The 16,508-nt window shown below is 46.3% G+C and overlaps 1 pseudogene; it reads right to left on the bottom strand.

Moving 5' to 3' along the window:
* Positions 1-5,470: 5,470 nt before the first annotated feature.
* Positions 5,471-12,591, bottom strand: LOC144098145 (uncharacterized; annotated as a pseudogene).
* Between the last annotated feature and the right edge of the window lie 3,917 nt (positions 12,592-16,508).

Genomic DNA, 16,508 nt, shown 5'->3' with positions numbered 1-16,508 from the left:
TCTTATCACTGCAGATTTGCACGAGCACACATGAAACAAGAAGCTATAAAAAACAGCCGACACTTGACTGGCTAAGGCTAACGGTACAACCACATCACACAGCTGCTCAAGCACAAGTGTACGTTGCACACTAACGTTAGCTATCACTGCAAGTAGCGACCGTAGCTGCGATGATTCACAACGAGCGTCGCAGCCATAGCTACTGTGTTGCGCAAGTCAACGGATTCACTGACTACCATGGCAGGCAGGTGGTATGCAGATCACTGCAGGCTATGCTCGACTTGCCGCCGCAGTAGTCGACGCAGCAAGCGCAGTTATACCAGCCACTAGAGACGGGTTGTGCAAAACAGACTGACAACGTGGTTGCACACTGTTGTGCACCGCTGTCAGGTTAGGCAGGATCCTGTCCCTCCTAACTAAGCAAAGGCAGCCCGTGGTGGCCTGGGTCAGTGGCATCCCCGTCGTGTGCATCCGGCATGGAGGCATCCAAACAGATGTTTTGCAGCGCGCCACAGGCTGCGGTGATGTGCGCCGCTCTCTCCGGATGGTAGCACAGCGTCCGATACATTTGCAGGCAAGGGAAACGAGTCTTTACCACGTTGATGCAGCGCTCAACCTCCGACTGCATGCATGCGTGTGGCGTGTGGTCCAGTCTTACTTCTAAAGTAAGCATGGGCACTTTGGCATTGTAGTGAGCAACCATGGCTCCAGTAGGCAGCCAATGTCTCTTGTGTAATCAAAAATGAAGCGCAGTTAAGCTCATCCTTCAATGTCGTTGCTAACAACAGTTATAAACGTGCTGTACATTGCATTGGAAGACTCGTGCCAAGCAGTCCCATAGTCAAGCTTTGCTAACAAGACACGCATGGGCATGCAGACAATTTATGATCGTGATGTTTGTGGAAATAGGGCGGGGGACAACCTTCCGCACCGCTCGCCGCCCCCACTCCGCGTATGCAGCGTTCCCGCTCGCTAACCGCGGATTGGGTTCGTGCTCGAGGGATAAAGGGAGGGGACGACAAAGCGTTAACACTCATATGCTATTTATTACAATTGAAATTAATACACAGAGCGGGCCAGCCAGCTACAAAACATCAACGAGGCATTCCTCGGAAATAGAAGGCGACGTAAGAAGGACTTCCGACTTACCGGCTGGGGCAGGGGCGCGACTTCAGAGGTATCGGCGGCGAACGTTTCTATGCGCCGACAATGGCGGCCGGGTTTTCCCGTGCGAGCCGCATTCTTGAGGCATAGCCATTCCCTAGCATTTGCTGTGGAAGGCGACCCGAGCGCGCGTTTGCTGCACTCGCTTCGATGCCTGGAACCAGAAGTGCAGCGGCAAGGCACAACGGATCACCGTGCGCCTCCCGCAGAAGGTGACGGGAGCGTGCGGCTCCAACTGCTCGTGACGCTGGCCGGATCCCGAAGAGACTCTTTCCGGTCCTGCAGAATTCCGCGTAACCTACGAGGTGGCGCTCCCGTCGCTGTTTCCTCTTCCGCCATGAGGGAGTCTTCCCTCCTCGCCCAGCCGATGTTGTCCTGGCGCACGGTGGTGAAGATGGGCCGCGTCGAATTGGAGGGGGGAAACAGGTTCAGCACATGTTTAAGCGAGCACCGCTGAAACTACATTCATGCAACTCAATACTGACAGAAACGATGCGCTGTTATTTCCCGCGCCACAAAAGTGTTCAAATATGGCTTCTTCCTCAGTTTTTCAGGCAGGAAATACCTTGTATTTCTACAATATTTTGTATTTATGCTGCCATAATAAACAAAATAAGAAACACACGTGTCTTCCGAAATAGATAGCGCGCCTCAAATCTGTAGCTTCAGTAGATGCGGGCCAGTGCACAGTGCTGTAGCTCGATATATGTAGCCCACGACGCCCGTTAGTCGATAGGGCATTGTAACTCCTCACCCAGAAGACATTCTTCTTCACCCACCAGGCCCTCCTCAATATCTGTGGGGCAAACAGTAGCGCTAGACGAAAGCTTCGTGGCAGAATCTGGGGAAATGGTGTCCACGGCCAGAATCCGCATGTCGACGTCGCAGACCTCTGAGAAAAAACAGTACAACCTCACTCGCGAACTTCCGCTGTCAAGGCCTCAAGCTTTAGCCAAAAATATCGCATATCTGCGTTTTGATGGCAATAAGGGATCCATCGACGCACCCGACGGCGTCCGGATGCTGCCTTGGCAAAGAAAGCATTAATAAATCACCGCATTCTGTATGAATTTTTATGAAAACCACTCCCAGCTCGTAAGCGCGCCAACCTTTGCAATGGCGCCCGCCACTCGAGACACATACTTGTGGACCTTCGACTGTGCGATGCCGACGTTTGTCTGCTTACCAACGCCGGCCTGAAAGAAGAAGCCCAGTGTGTTCAGCATCTGGCTTCGCACTGACAGCGCAATCGCCGTCAAGCATCCCAGTTCATCGCCGGCTTCGTCGCACTGCCTCTGCGCAGAATCCGTCACGAGTTGAAGCAGGCGTCGAAGTCTATATTTGCGTCTGAGTGGGGCGCTACCCGATCCCGTGTCTGAGCCGATGACATCTACAACATGAACTGGTGGGCGAGTTGGTCAGACGTGGCCATTTAAGGAAGAGACAAAACACGGCTTCGAGCCGTTGCGATGGTTTACAGCAAACGTGACCCAATGAACTACACTGCTTTTCTAATCAGCAGCCAGTATTGGCACACAAGCTTAATGACTGGCTGCATTAGAACGTCTTCGCTATACAATATTAGCCATACAAGATTACTCATTGGCTTAACCATCACAGGCAGCCCCCCCAACCCCGCGCCTATCCAATATTTCCAGCCCATGTTCACACGCTCACTGGCTACCCCATATTGCTCACCCAAGCTAATCCACTGTTAGTTCGCGAGAGGCATCCAGCCATACTCACTGCCTAACGAATATTTCCCACCCAAACTTACCCGCTGCTTGTTCACTGCATGCATTCAGGCACGCTCATTTCTAGTCCCATTACTCCTTCCCCAACCTTGCTCATTATGCATTCAGCGCGTTGCACTGCCAAATCCATCTGTGACGAATGTTTTGTTTTGGCAACCATTTTCTATGCAATGACTTTCGAAATGCGACATTCCATAGATACGTGCACTGAAAATGAGTAAACCAGCGAGTTGAATGTTTGAACGTGTATGAAAAACATAACAAAGAGCAACACGTCTAGGTGGGCATGTGGAGGCTGCGCGGAAGCGATTAATTAATCCTGTGGGGTGTTATCAGGCCTCGACCGCCTTGTCATAGGGTCCTCTGCTGGGGGAGGCCCCGTGTTTGAGGGAGCGGCTGCATTGAAAGCAGGCCCGGGGGCTATCACAGCCAGTTAGCACTTCAGCCATGCACTTTTTACGGCCGTCTCTCGCAGTCCCAAGTTCCGTCGAGCGGCCTGCTGATGCATGCCTGGACTACTTGCACAGCTGTCTTCTAATTTTCGGTGATAGCATCTCCACATAAAAACCGCAAAATACATCGTTGTTTGGCAAAACGCACTTTGAAGAGTGTTAGGTAGGATAGCTAGTACATGCAGTGGGGATTAGAAATAAAACCCTCACCTGTAGCCCCTCTGCGTTGCCTTTTCAGTATGCTTTCATGCCGTCTAGGCCAACTTTGTGGTGCACGGGAATGCCCATAATATATTCATAACCCTGGCCGCAACCTCTGGCTGCTTTCGGCCCCCTAGCGGGACGAGCTGCCGGCGCTGAAAGAAGCAGATAATTAGGAATGGCAATTTGAAATCACTGAAATTGAATGTCTTCTGCGACAAAACGAATTGCGCGGCTAGTTAGTCATGTATGTTGAGTCTTCCTGTGAAAAAAGGAAAAGGAACAAGCTTGAAGAAGCAGGGCGATCACATATCACTTACAGCAGCTGAAACTTAAATGAAAGGAGCACAATATTTTGCCAGACAGTTCGCAAATAGAGCATCGCATATGCGCGCACACCGACGTCCATCAAATCTCGGCACTCCGCGGCGAACGTGCCACGTGAACTTCTCTGCGTGAAAAACGCTTTTTTTTCGGCATAGCATTGCCAGTGGTGTAATGCATCAGAGTACAGCTCATGCGTGCTAACTGGTAGGCTGGTTAACTAATATTGAGCAGTTAGGTTTTTAACTATTACTTTGTAGTTAGTGAGAGACGTGTAGCCCACCTTAAGAAACCACCAGATCAGTTTTTGAATTTTTGAAACGCGGTTACCCTCGGCGCTCTGGCAAAACATATTTTGGCTACATGGTATCAAGAAGCCTCAAAAAGCTCGCAAGGTCAAGAGAAGAGAATGAGGGACTTGGTGGCGATGGGGAAAAGAGATGATGCGGCGCAGGCAGTTACCTCTCACTGAGATGGGTATGGTCGCTGCGCCGCGCGGAGGGTGGGGGAGGAATTGAAAGGTTAGTAATGGGAAGGACCCCTCGTGTATCAAGAAGGAGGGAAAAAAGAAGCAAGAGTGAAAGACGCGCGCATTTATTCGCGGGGTACCAAGGAGTAAGGGACCGTGGAAACGGGAAAAGGAGTTGCAGTGCAGGCTGGGGAGGTCATCCAAAAACATGGGCCGCACAGCGCGGCAACTGTCGCGAGCCTATTGAAAAATTTCGCAAAACAATGCGTGTCCTCTTACATGTTGCGCACTGCCGCTCGCGGCTCCGTCATGCTGGATAGGAGTTAACTTAGTTCTGTCGATAATTTCTGTATTCTAAATCTTTACATGCACACAAGGAATAGAGGCTTTGTACCTGCCATTGTCGGCGGCTACTCCTTTTCCCAAAGGGAGCGGCGACTAGCAATTAGTACAAAACGGAAGAGAAGGAATGGATACTTTAGAAATGCTTACAGAACTGACTGAATAAGAATATCTAAGAATGAGTGAAGTGAAATACATTAAAGATCAAATATGCAATAAAGAAAATAAATTAATATTCAATGAGCAAGGCTATATTTGTCAAATTATATATAAAAAATTAAGTGCGGTTTAACTGTTGCTGAACCTGGTTATCGAGCGAAACCTGTAGTGTATCGGACAAGTAGACACGGCTTGGCGTCTGTAACACTGAGTCGTTCTGCACACTAAATAAGCAGCGTGCCCACCCTGCCACCCTGGTAGTTAGCAATGGCTTGGCGTCTGTAAAGTTTAGTGTGTTCCACACACTGGATAGGTACCCGCAGTGGTGGCCCAGTGCTTAAGGCGCTCGTCTACTGAGCCGGAGTACGCGGGTTCAAACCCGACTGTGGCGGCGCGGAAGGAACTTGTGTCTGCTTACGTGGAGGAATGAGAAAACATGTCTTTTGAGGAAAGGAAATGTTTTGGGCAAAAGGAAAGGGAGCAGTAGCTCTACGATCTCCACATCTCGGTGGAAACCTGCCCCTCGCGAAAACATGACCTATGGCTCTGCGAATGAACGAAAAACTTTATTGTTAAGGAGGATTCTCGCGGCGTAGGTGGGTCCCTCAGTCCAGGGCCCCAGTGGCCGTTGCAGTCTTGCGAGCCCTGTCGATCAGCTTGAGCTGTTCTTCAGGCTTCGAGCAGGACAGCGCAACCTCCCACTTCTCCGGTGTTGGCGTGTTGTTTATTGGCGCTGCTTGCGTTTTGTTACAGGCCCATGTAACGTGATAAAGCGTTGAGTGTTCCCCGCAGAGCGGGCATTTGCTGTCATATGTTGAAGGATAGATTTTGCTTAGTAAACTGGGTACGTATTAGTCTGCAGTTGTCTGCAGGCGACCGACTGCTCTCTACTAAGGTTTTTGTGTAGAGGGGGTAGGTCCTCCTGAGCATTCGTTGGTGTTTCAAGCTGGCTTCATACCACCCAGTGACTGCGTCCATTTACCCTTCGGTGCACGCCTCCCGGTGGGCGTATGCTCGGGCATTGGCGTCCGCGCGTTGGTTCCCTTTGAAAGCCTCATTGCCTGGCGTCCACGGTATCAAGCATCTCGTAAAGATGATTGTTCTCGCCATGAGTATGCGGATGGCCACAGTAGATATGCGTCCACCGCTGTACCTTCTGCACTCCTCTTGCGAGTATATAGCATGGGGCTCCTCGCCCTGGTGGGTGATGGCGAATGCGATTGCTGCTTCCTCAGCCTGGGGAGGTCAAATTTAGCGACATGCGAAGAGCGGCCTTACCTAGCATTGTGAAACATAGTGAAATCTACTTTGGTGTGATGTCATTACCTTGACACGTAGCTCACTTTTTGCAAGTCATCTTTTTGCGGGGCTTTTTATGACGTCCACACGTTGACACGCGGCTTTCATTTTTAGAAAGTGATCCTCTCACGTGACCCGCTAATTACTTTGCTTAAATAACCAAGCTATATTTAGGTGCAACGTAATCGTTTTTCATTTATTTTATCCTTACTCGTTAACTCATTTTTTAAAATAAAGCAAATAATTTTTAATTTTTTTCTATTAAAAGGCGTACTGACATTATTCGTCTTCACGGCATATAATATCATTAATTGATTACCAATTATCATTAATCGTTTACACATTCATTCATCTGCCGTGGCGTCATTGTGTGGGCACATTTTTCGGAGAAGTTTTGCGAACACAGCTGACCCATATAATTATTCAGCATTTAGAAGATGTGACCTAGCAAGGTGTGTGCTTACCGAATAGTTATGTGTCGCTAAGAGGGATGTGGCCTACTCTGCAGGATTTTTATATTCGGAAAAGTTGTTTAGTTTTAAGGCTAATTGCTATTGTTTCATATATTCGCCTAGGAAAAATCGCGTGATTTTAAGACGTAAAGGTAGGTACGTATATGGTGCCTTGTTGAAAACATTTCAGTCTGCTTCAAAATTTGCTTTTTACCCCAGGCCAGTATTTAAAAACTTAGACATATCATTTAAAGTAATTTTTCGTAACAGACAAACTGTAAACTATGCCACACGATTCCAAACAGCACTCAGATGGTTTCCCCTGACTAGGCCCCCGCCTGTTTTAAATCGTGGTTACGTTTAGCTCAGACGCTTTCATAGAATTTGCTCACGATTTCAAGAAATTTCTATACTAACAAAATTCAGGTAGGTGAGGAGTGGTGGAATACCTAACGCTAATTCACTTTTGTTAACCGCGCAGTAAACATCATGTAATGGTAAGAGGAAACTAAGGCGCCTTGATGATGAACCACGCCGGGGACGAGCGCAGATGGCTTGCGTACTAAACATATGAGCTTATATATGCGATCGGTGCGAGAAGAGTCGCACAAAAAGCGCCAGTGTTCTTATATAAGTAAATCATGCTCTATAGTGCAGAACGAGTTGAAGCAAAATCACTTAGGTGTCATACAGTAGCACAAGAAATTTACATAGAATAACTAAAAACCGACAGCAGAGTTTCGCGTGTAACGTGATTGAATGTTCTGGCGTTCGCAGCAGTGCACGAAAGCAATTTTTCAGATTTCTTCTGTTTAGACAATTTTTATTGTTTAATGTAGCAATGATGGTCTTGTGACTGCTAAGTGAGTTGTTATGTGCTTAATTATCCTCATCATCATCGTCAGCCTGACTACACCCACTGCAGAGCAACGGCCTTTCCCATGTCTCTCCAATTAACCCTGTCTTTTGCCAGCTGCACCCACCCTACGCCTGCAAACTTCCTAACCTCATCCGTTAATTAAAAACTAGGACACAGACATAGAAGATGACAAGACATCCACCTAACCTTCTGCCGCCTCCTGCTACGCTTTCCTTCCCTTGGAATCCACTACGTTACCCTTAATGCCCAGCGGTTATCTTGACTTCGCAGTACATGGCCTGCCCAAGAACATTTATTCCTCTTGATTTCGACTAGGATGATATTAACACGCGTTTCTTACCTCACCCACTCTTCCGGTCCCTTAACGCTACACCTATCACTTTTCTTTCCATGGCTCGCTGTGTTGTCCTTAACTTCAGCGGAACCCTTTTTGTTAGCCTCCACGTTTCTTCTCGGTAGGTGAATACCGGTAAGATACAGCTGTTGTACACTTTTCTCTTGAGGGATATTGGTAAACGGCTATTCATGATCTGAGAGAACCTGCCATATGCGCTCCACCCTATTCTTATCCTTATAGTTATTTCCTCTCATGATCCGGATCAGCTGTCACTACCTGCCCTAATTAGACGTATTTCTTTACCACTTCCAGCACCTCCCTGCCAATTGTGAACGGCTGTTTCCTTGCTAGACTGTTCAACAGTATTATTGTTTTCTGCATGTCTAAGTCAAAGTCAAATTTACTTCAGCACCAACGTCCACTGGACACGTGCGATGTTGAGGAGTGGCAAGCAAAAAACCTAAAAAGGCTTGACAAAGGCCTGCGCCTCGTTTGCAGGTGGCAGAGCGACGCAGAAGCGGATATGATAAAAACGCATGCAAGTTGCCAAAAAAAATAAAAAATAAAAATAACATGGCTGCAAAAACAAAACTGAGTACAAGTACATCAGCATTAAGGCAAGAAATACAATGCAAGTGAAATAAAGAAAAAATTGCGTGGCAAACCTGGCTATAAGGTAAGGCTGATACAACACAATTTCACAAGAATGGAATCTTGAAAAAATAGCAATAATATACATGTGAAATAGAATCACAGACATGTCATAAAAAGTGAGAGTAGATTTTTGGAAATGAGCGAATTGTTCAGAAATTTAATGGACGCGGTAAGGTGTACCGTAGCATCTGGTGGCCGTAATTTGTTCGTGTGTATGGTAACTGCCATTCTTCTGGTTTCACGTGTTATAGACACTGTGCCGCTATTTAATAGCTGCAAGTTCTCTAAGATAAGGGTCATTATTTTCCATCGAAGTCTGGTAGCTTGAAACAAGAACTGAATTATAGAGATTTGGTAATGGAATGAGGTTCACTTTCTCAAAAATGTGATTGTTGTGTGCGTCGTTAACCTCAATTGAAACGATGCGCACTGCTTTCTTTTGTAACTTGTGTATTTTATCTAGGTGGGTAGCAGTGGTCCTACCCTAACCTAAGTAACAATACCTTAGCTTAGAAAAAAACAAACAGGCTATGATAAAGCATTAACTGTATGTTTTGGGGGTGAAAGGGATCGCAGGCGCGATAACATCCCAACACTACGGGATATTTTTGAGCAGGTCATGAGAACGTAAGCGTTCCACGACATGTTTTCTTTGAAAAGAACACCGAGACTTTTCACGAGGGACACCATTCCTATGGTGGATCCAGCTAGGCTAAGATTTAACTTAACGTTTACTGGCTTGTTATTGGGGTAGAATCTAACTCCTTTTGATTTAGACACATTTATATTTAAAGAGTTTACCATGCTCTAATTTGCTAACAGCACAAGCACATCATTGACTTTAGATTCGAGCTCACTAATACTAGGTCCAGGAAAGAACAAACTTGTGTCGTCAGCATATATGGTACATCAAGTGTAGTCATTTTTTTCTACTATGTCATTTATGTAGATGTTGAATAGCAGTGGCACTAGAATACTGCCTTGAGGAACACCACTCCGGATACGTGTAAAATTATATGTGTAATCATTTATTTGTACTTGCTGCTGTACTGTGATTAATTCAGTCAACGGGCTTGGAGAAGTCCACAAATACTCCTAGTGCGTAGTATTGGTTTTCAGAAGAGCCCAAGATATTTTTTTTGTTTTAGTGTTGCTGTCTCTGTTGAACGGTGCTTAGTAAATCCAAACTGCTAGTGTGTTAATATGGTGTGCTTTGCCACAAAATGGTTAATTCTTTCATGCATCAATTTTTCAATTCCCTTAGAAATGACTGGTAAGATCGATATTGGCCTGTAATTTGTCATGTTGTTTTTATTGCCTCCTTAAAAATAACAGATACTTTCGCCATTTGTAAGCGGTACAGAGAATGTCCGGTCCAAAAGATCAAGTTCTCAACGTGTGCTAACAAAGGCGAAAATGTCAATGGCATGTTTAATTGGATGGATCTGCAAGTCAGCAACATCAAAGCACTTACTGGGTTTCATAGATAAGAACACTTCTTTGACCCCAGGCGCAATCACCGAAAAAATGCGCTTGCTCGTGTTCTGTTCTTCAAATAACTGATGCAATTGGGGTCATGCTTACTGCACGCCACTGAGGCAAACAAATATTAAAGGCTTCAGCAAGCCCGTGACAGCTTAGGACTTTGTCATTGATAGTCAAGTTGACTGGACAGTCACCATGGTATCTATTACGGCTTAGAACCGAATTAAGTCGCCTCCTGATAAGGTCCGATCTCTTGGATGCGCCATTGTTGAGCATGTTTCAAAGTAATATTGCTTACTTCTACGGAAAAGTTTGTTCCTTTTATTTCTTTGGTTCTCGAATGAATTAGAATCTTCAGAATTCCTCGTCTTTAAGAAGCGCTCGAGCGGATTTTTTTTTCGCGAAATGCCCTGAGGCATTCGAACGTAACCTGAGGCTTACTCCCTTATCGCGGTCGCGTTATAGTCACATACGGAAAACAGCTGCTGTAGGACGCTTTGATTTTTTTTAATGAGATGGTCATAAGCCTTCTCAGCATCTGAGGAACAGTAGACTTCCTGTCAATCAATTTTCGATAGGCAACTAGAATTAAGGCCCATTTTTCGACTGTTAATTTATATCTCTAAATGGGGTTACACGCTCCTCTGGACTTTTTAACTGGAGCGGACGCCCCCTAAGCACTAACAAAATTGGCAGGTGATCACTCACGTGTGCTGGTAAATTTCCAGAGCAAAGCGGTGTGTTTTTAGAGCGCGCAATAAAAACGTCAAGCATCATTCACGTTTCAAACTGGGTGCGAGTTGAAGACGTGATAACTTTTTGTACATGCATGAGCTGTTAATAACTTATGAAGCTGGTCTCGATGACCTGAAGGGCTCAAGAGATCTATGATTAAATTGCCACAAACTAGAATAAAATCGTAATGGTTGTCATTAACCCAACCCATATGTGTGTCAAGAAACAAAAAAAAAGCCTTCTTATTTCCTTCGGGCGGCCTGTATACGGTCGAAAAAATGCCAAATGTGCATTTTATTTCCAGAACTTCGTAGTCAGATATAAATTTGACATGAAGCTAACCACGTCGAAGTCGAAAGTGTTTTTGATTAGTAGCATAACACCATGGCCTTTTATTTTACAGCGGGTTTAGAAGAACGACATATAGCCTGCTAGTTTTAACACTTCACAGCAATCGCGATATCATGTCTCAGTGACCATTATAACATCGAAGCGGAAATTGAAACTATCTAGCCGGTCGAACCGTGCTCCCGCCTACTTCTACTGCACACTCCGTAATGATAGCTGTCAGATTATCGTTCACTGTATGCCCATCAAATCGCCTCCCTCAGTTAAAACTGAATACCTGTTCTGCAGCGATATCCTCTATTTTCCCTCTTCTTGCCAAGTCGTTATTGAACTTCCTCTTCACTACCTTCTTCTGTTCCCTCTTAAAGTCTGAGCTCATTCGGGACCTTACCATTCTGTGGTCGCTACAACTCACCTTTCCAAGGACGTCCACATGCTGAACGATGCCAGGTTGATCGCATAGTGTGAAGTCGATTTCATTTTTATTCTCACGATTTTGCCTTTTCCAGGACCACTTTTTGTTATCTCGTTTGTAGAAGAAGGCAGATGATTATTAACTTTCGGAAAACAGTTGTCATGACATTCAGCAATAGTTCCTCTTCATTGGTTTTTGATTACTCTTGTCATAACATACCCCTTCAAAGGGTGTCCGACTACAAATAATATAGGAATTATTTTACTTCCAACTTATCATGGTCCAAACATATTGACTTCGTCTGCAATACAGCCCTAAGAAAATTAGAATATCTTAGACGAACATTAGCTCAGGTTCCGAAAGAAACCAGGTTCCTAATGTATAAATCCCAAAATCCGTCCAATTCTTGACTATGCTTGTTTCGTGTGGAATCCTTACAAGGTAACAGGGATAATAAAATTGAGGCCATCGAAAGGAAATAAGTGCGCTTCATATGCAATAAATATCGCAGTGATATTTCGCCCTCTTTTGCCCTAAAATCATTACACATCACTACCCTCACTACTCGCCGGAACTAGAATCGTTAAAACTTCTGGACTATGTCGCTAATTCGCACTATCGACTCTCAAGCGACAGGTACATCACGTGCGCCACACCATCGTCAACAACAAGTTTTCATTATCTTAAGTTTTCACCTTACTTTGCTCTCACTAGTGTGTTTAAATATAGCTTCTTTCCGCGCACCATCTAACACTGGAATACATTGCCTGGTTCAGTGCGTTCCGAGGGCCTATAGACAACTTTATACAGGCCATAACTGATTTCCAGTCTCTTTATTTACTGCACCTATGCTCCCAATTTGTACAATTTTCCCTATGTATTCGACTTCATGTTTTCATTTTTTTGCTACCATATGTCTTTAGTTTTTGAATGTATATGTCTACTCCTGCGATAGCCTCTTAAGCGGCTACAGTATGTACAAATAAAATTAACGTATTCTTGATTCTTAAATTATCTCCATCTGCAAAATCTACTACCAATTCTCTCCTGCCATTCCTAGAACGCATCCCATGGTCGTCTACCACCTGCTTCTTGCCCACCTTCGCATTGGAGTCACCCATCAGCACAGTGCACTTTCATTTTGTTTTGTTCATTGCCGAGTCCACGTCTTCCCAGAAACTTTCAACGGTCTGGTCGTCATGGCTGCATGTATACGCGCGTAGGCCTGCACCACCTTCAGCTTGTACCTCATATTGAGCCTAATTACGATAGCTGCCACCCTCTCGTTAATACCATAGAAATCCTCTACGTTGCAGCTATATCGTGATTAGTGAGGAACCCCACACCTAGTTCTCGTCTACCCGCTAATCCGCGATAGCACAGGATGTGCCTGTCCTTTAGCACTGTATACACCTCACCTGTCCTCCTAACTTCACTGAGCGCTATGACATCCCATTTAATGCCCGCTAGCTCCTCGAGCAGCACTGCTAGGCTAGCCTCACTTATATACGGTTTTAGCATTGAACGTGTCCAGGTTCAGGAGCCAATGGCGCCTGTCAGGAGCCAGAGCTTCCTAGCACCCTCCGCTGCGCCACAGGTCTGACCGCCGCCTTGGTCTTTGCTCCGCAGCCGCTTGGGAATGAGGTCCGAGGGTTAATTAGTGTGATCATAGAAGGTTGTGGCCATGTACTACACTAGGGTGGCCAAATCACGTTTTGGTGAGGGAGCGCGTTGTCGGTTCTGGTCACCGAGCTCAGGCCGCACCCCAGGCCTCGTTGTGCAGTTCCATCGACACGTGGAGTTTTTCTTTGTAGCTTGAGCTACACTACTCGAGGTAGTGTAGCCGTGCTGCAAAGCTGAGGTGGAGAGCCGTGCTGCACATGCATGTGTGCGCATGTGTGACGCGATTAGCAGTGACGTCACACGGCGCATAGATGGCGCGCCAGAGCCGCCGTCGCCGCGCAGGCTCGCCTCACCGGTCATCAAAGTGTGCGTCATAGCCGCGGCAGACGCACTGGCGCATGCGCGTGCCCAGCTGTGCGCCTCCGTTGCGCAGTGGCGAAGTATGACGCTCCGCCGGAGGCGCTTGATAGCGCCTCTCATTTTGTGCGCATGCGCCGTGGTATCAGTGGGCGTATTCATATAGCGGGGTGTTTGCCAGTGTTGTATAGCCATGGAGAAGGAGAGCAAAATTGCTGCTCACGCTACGTGTATCCTTGTATGGCCGAGGTAAGCAACTGCTAAATTTTTTAACCCGGTGGAGAATTACTCGGCGCCGGGATTCGAGCCCCGGTCCTCTCGCATGCGAGGCGGATGTTCTACCTCTGCGCCATCGCTGCGATGCCAATATCAGTGGCACATTGACAACCATGACAATATTGGCAGTGTAACCATTGTACACTTGTATTATTCAGAAAACAGACGCGAATAGGGCCTCTATTGTAATAATCTGATTGCGGTGCTGCCAATATAGGGGAATCCAAGGACACGTTGGACCAGTACTGGAACCGTCAGGTAGTGGCACTGCATACATTTGGTAAACAGTTATGACTGCGGTCTTTTGTAGTTAAAAAATTACAGCGCGGGAAACGGGGACTTCAAAGGTAGAAAACACATTTTGTAATTTTTTAAATATGTATCACCAACTCACCCGCCTTGCTATCGTATTGTCTTTTGTAGGACGGGCCATTGCCAATGCGATTCAAAAAAAAATGGCTGGTGTTTTAGCATTGCTAAGAAAAACATTGTGTGAAAGCCGTTTTTTGCAAGTTAATGCCACCGCCATGCGCCTTAAAGCGGCATTGAGATGTCCACCAACCCACGGAGGTAGAGTTATGCGCGCTTTTAGTTTTTCATTGTAAACGCCAGAGCACGTCGGCGGCCTTTGTTCCAGTGCCGCGTTTCTGCAGGAATGTTGCGCACGACAAAATTGCAGTGTTGACACCACCAAAGCAAGCAGAGTATATCTCTCTGTCAGTAATATCACACAGCTGAAAACGCGAATATTAGTTTGATAGTAGTATTAACTGATGAAGACGATGGTGTGCAATGCACAGCGCAAGAATGTGTTGAGTCTAACGCAAGGCGTGTTCTGCTGCGGCGACAACCTAATGCTGTCGCACACTAGCCAGCCAAGCTGAATTGTTGACGCCAGCGCGTTTTCAAATCCCTGTCCCAAATATTTGTTTGATATATTTTAATTTATTTCTTTCATTTGGCGCAAACCCACAAGCATCGTAATATCGGTGTTTGCCCACCGGAATTGCGCTTTCGCATTAATATTTCATTGATGTCATGTGCTGCTTCGGGCCAGATGGAAAGATGACCGCCTTCGTTACGCCACATGGGCTGGTTGAGTTCACGATTGTGCCATTTAGGCTTTGTTCCGCAGCTGCCAATTTTCAGCGGGTCATGAACGGGGTATTAAGAGGTCTGAAGTGGAAAACCTGCCCGTTTTCGCAGATGTCGTTGTACTGTTCGCGACAAGCTCGGATGAAGATCTAAAGTGTATTAAGCAAATGACGCGCAATCTAGTCTTCTTGCCTCGCGCTGTATCAAGAAAACAGTGGCCTTGCCTGCCAGGAGCTATTCCTCTAGAACATGGGCGTGAGGGACAGAGTGTGCGTCGACCACGCGAAGACAGGTAATATTGGAGATTTTCTGCAGCCCGCTTCTTAAGTGATCCTTTGCTGCTCTCCGATCTAAGATACGGCAACGGCTGTCCAGCCTTCTGGTTTCGGAGGTGTTCATGTTTGCGTTTATGTTTACGTTACCATTACACGCAAACATAAATATCTCCGAAAGCAGAAGACTGGACAGCCGTCGCCGTAGCTGAGTTGATAGAGCATCAGCTCGTGGGTTCGCACCCGCCGGCGGCATCTTCTCGATTATTTCACCCTTGATGCCTTAGGTAGCATCGAGGGTTCTCGCACAGCTTCCGCCCTCACCGTTTGGTGATGTTCTACGTAGCACGCGCGGCAATGCAGCACGTACTATGTCCGCTGCTATGAACGAGGGTAGGGCTGGTGAACACTTTGAAGGTTCGGTTTCATGCAAACATAGTTACCTCCGAAAGCAGGAGTTGGACAGCCGTCGTTCAAGCTTAGTTGGTGGAGCACCGGACGCGAAATTCGAAGTTCAGGGGATGGATCCGGTGGGCGGCATGGATTCTTCTTCTTCTTTAAAATATATTGTTTAAGCGACAGATTAGTCACAGCATTATTTCCCATTTATCAATGCATAAATTGAAAAAAAGGAAACATTCCTCTATATACCTTGGTTTCTGTGGCTGTAGATTTCCTCTTTCGTCTTTCAACGGCCTCTGAGGAGAGCTTTCATCGACACGCCGCCTATCGACGCTACCGCCATACAAAGTTTCAAGGCCGTCAATGAACGAAGATTAAAAATATAAACGCAACCTTCGCGCGCAGCCTGCAGGCAGCGAAGAACATAGATCCCTTTCCAGGTATAGCTGCACATACGAAACCATAGTTTTGGTTCTTGACAGCGCTTTTTGAAAACCTGCATGGGCCAATGAATGTGTTACTTTGAAGCGGGCTGTGCGTAATCACCACCATCTTCAGTCTCGCTACGCCCACTGCAAAGCAAACACCTGTCCCATTTCTCTCCAATAAACTGTTTCTTCTGCCAGCTGCACCAACTCCATACCCGTAAACTTCAAAATCTCATCTAATTAACTTTTTGTGGTCCCGTTCTACACTTACCTTCTCTTGGAATCAAGACCATTACCATTAAAGACCTTGATTATCGGTCTTTTCGCATTATATGCCATCCCCAAGCTGATTTCTTACTCTTCATTTGGATTAGGAAGTGGTGTTGCAAGCACCCGCTTCTCGTATCACTGTGCACCACCTACTCTAGACATGCCCAGAAAGTTGGCTGGTGCAAGCATGTGTTCCTCGAAAGGCAGGCCTGTCTTCCACTAATGACACGATTCTCCACTTGTGGTTGACGAAACCCATTTAGGCTTCAAGTTTTGTGACTTTTTACACATAACCAAAAAGCATGCTTTTTGTAA

This window comes from Amblyomma americanum, chromosome 7 (genome assembly GCF_052857255.1).
Source record: "Amblyomma americanum isolate KBUSLIRL-KWMA chromosome 7, ASM5285725v1, whole genome shotgun sequence".
NCBI classification, from domain to species: Eukaryota; Metazoa; Arthropoda; class Arachnida; order Ixodida; family Ixodidae; genus Amblyomma; species Amblyomma americanum.
The sequence above is the reverse complement of the archived record's forward strand: the minus strand, read 5'-3'. Positions and strand labels throughout refer to the sequence as shown.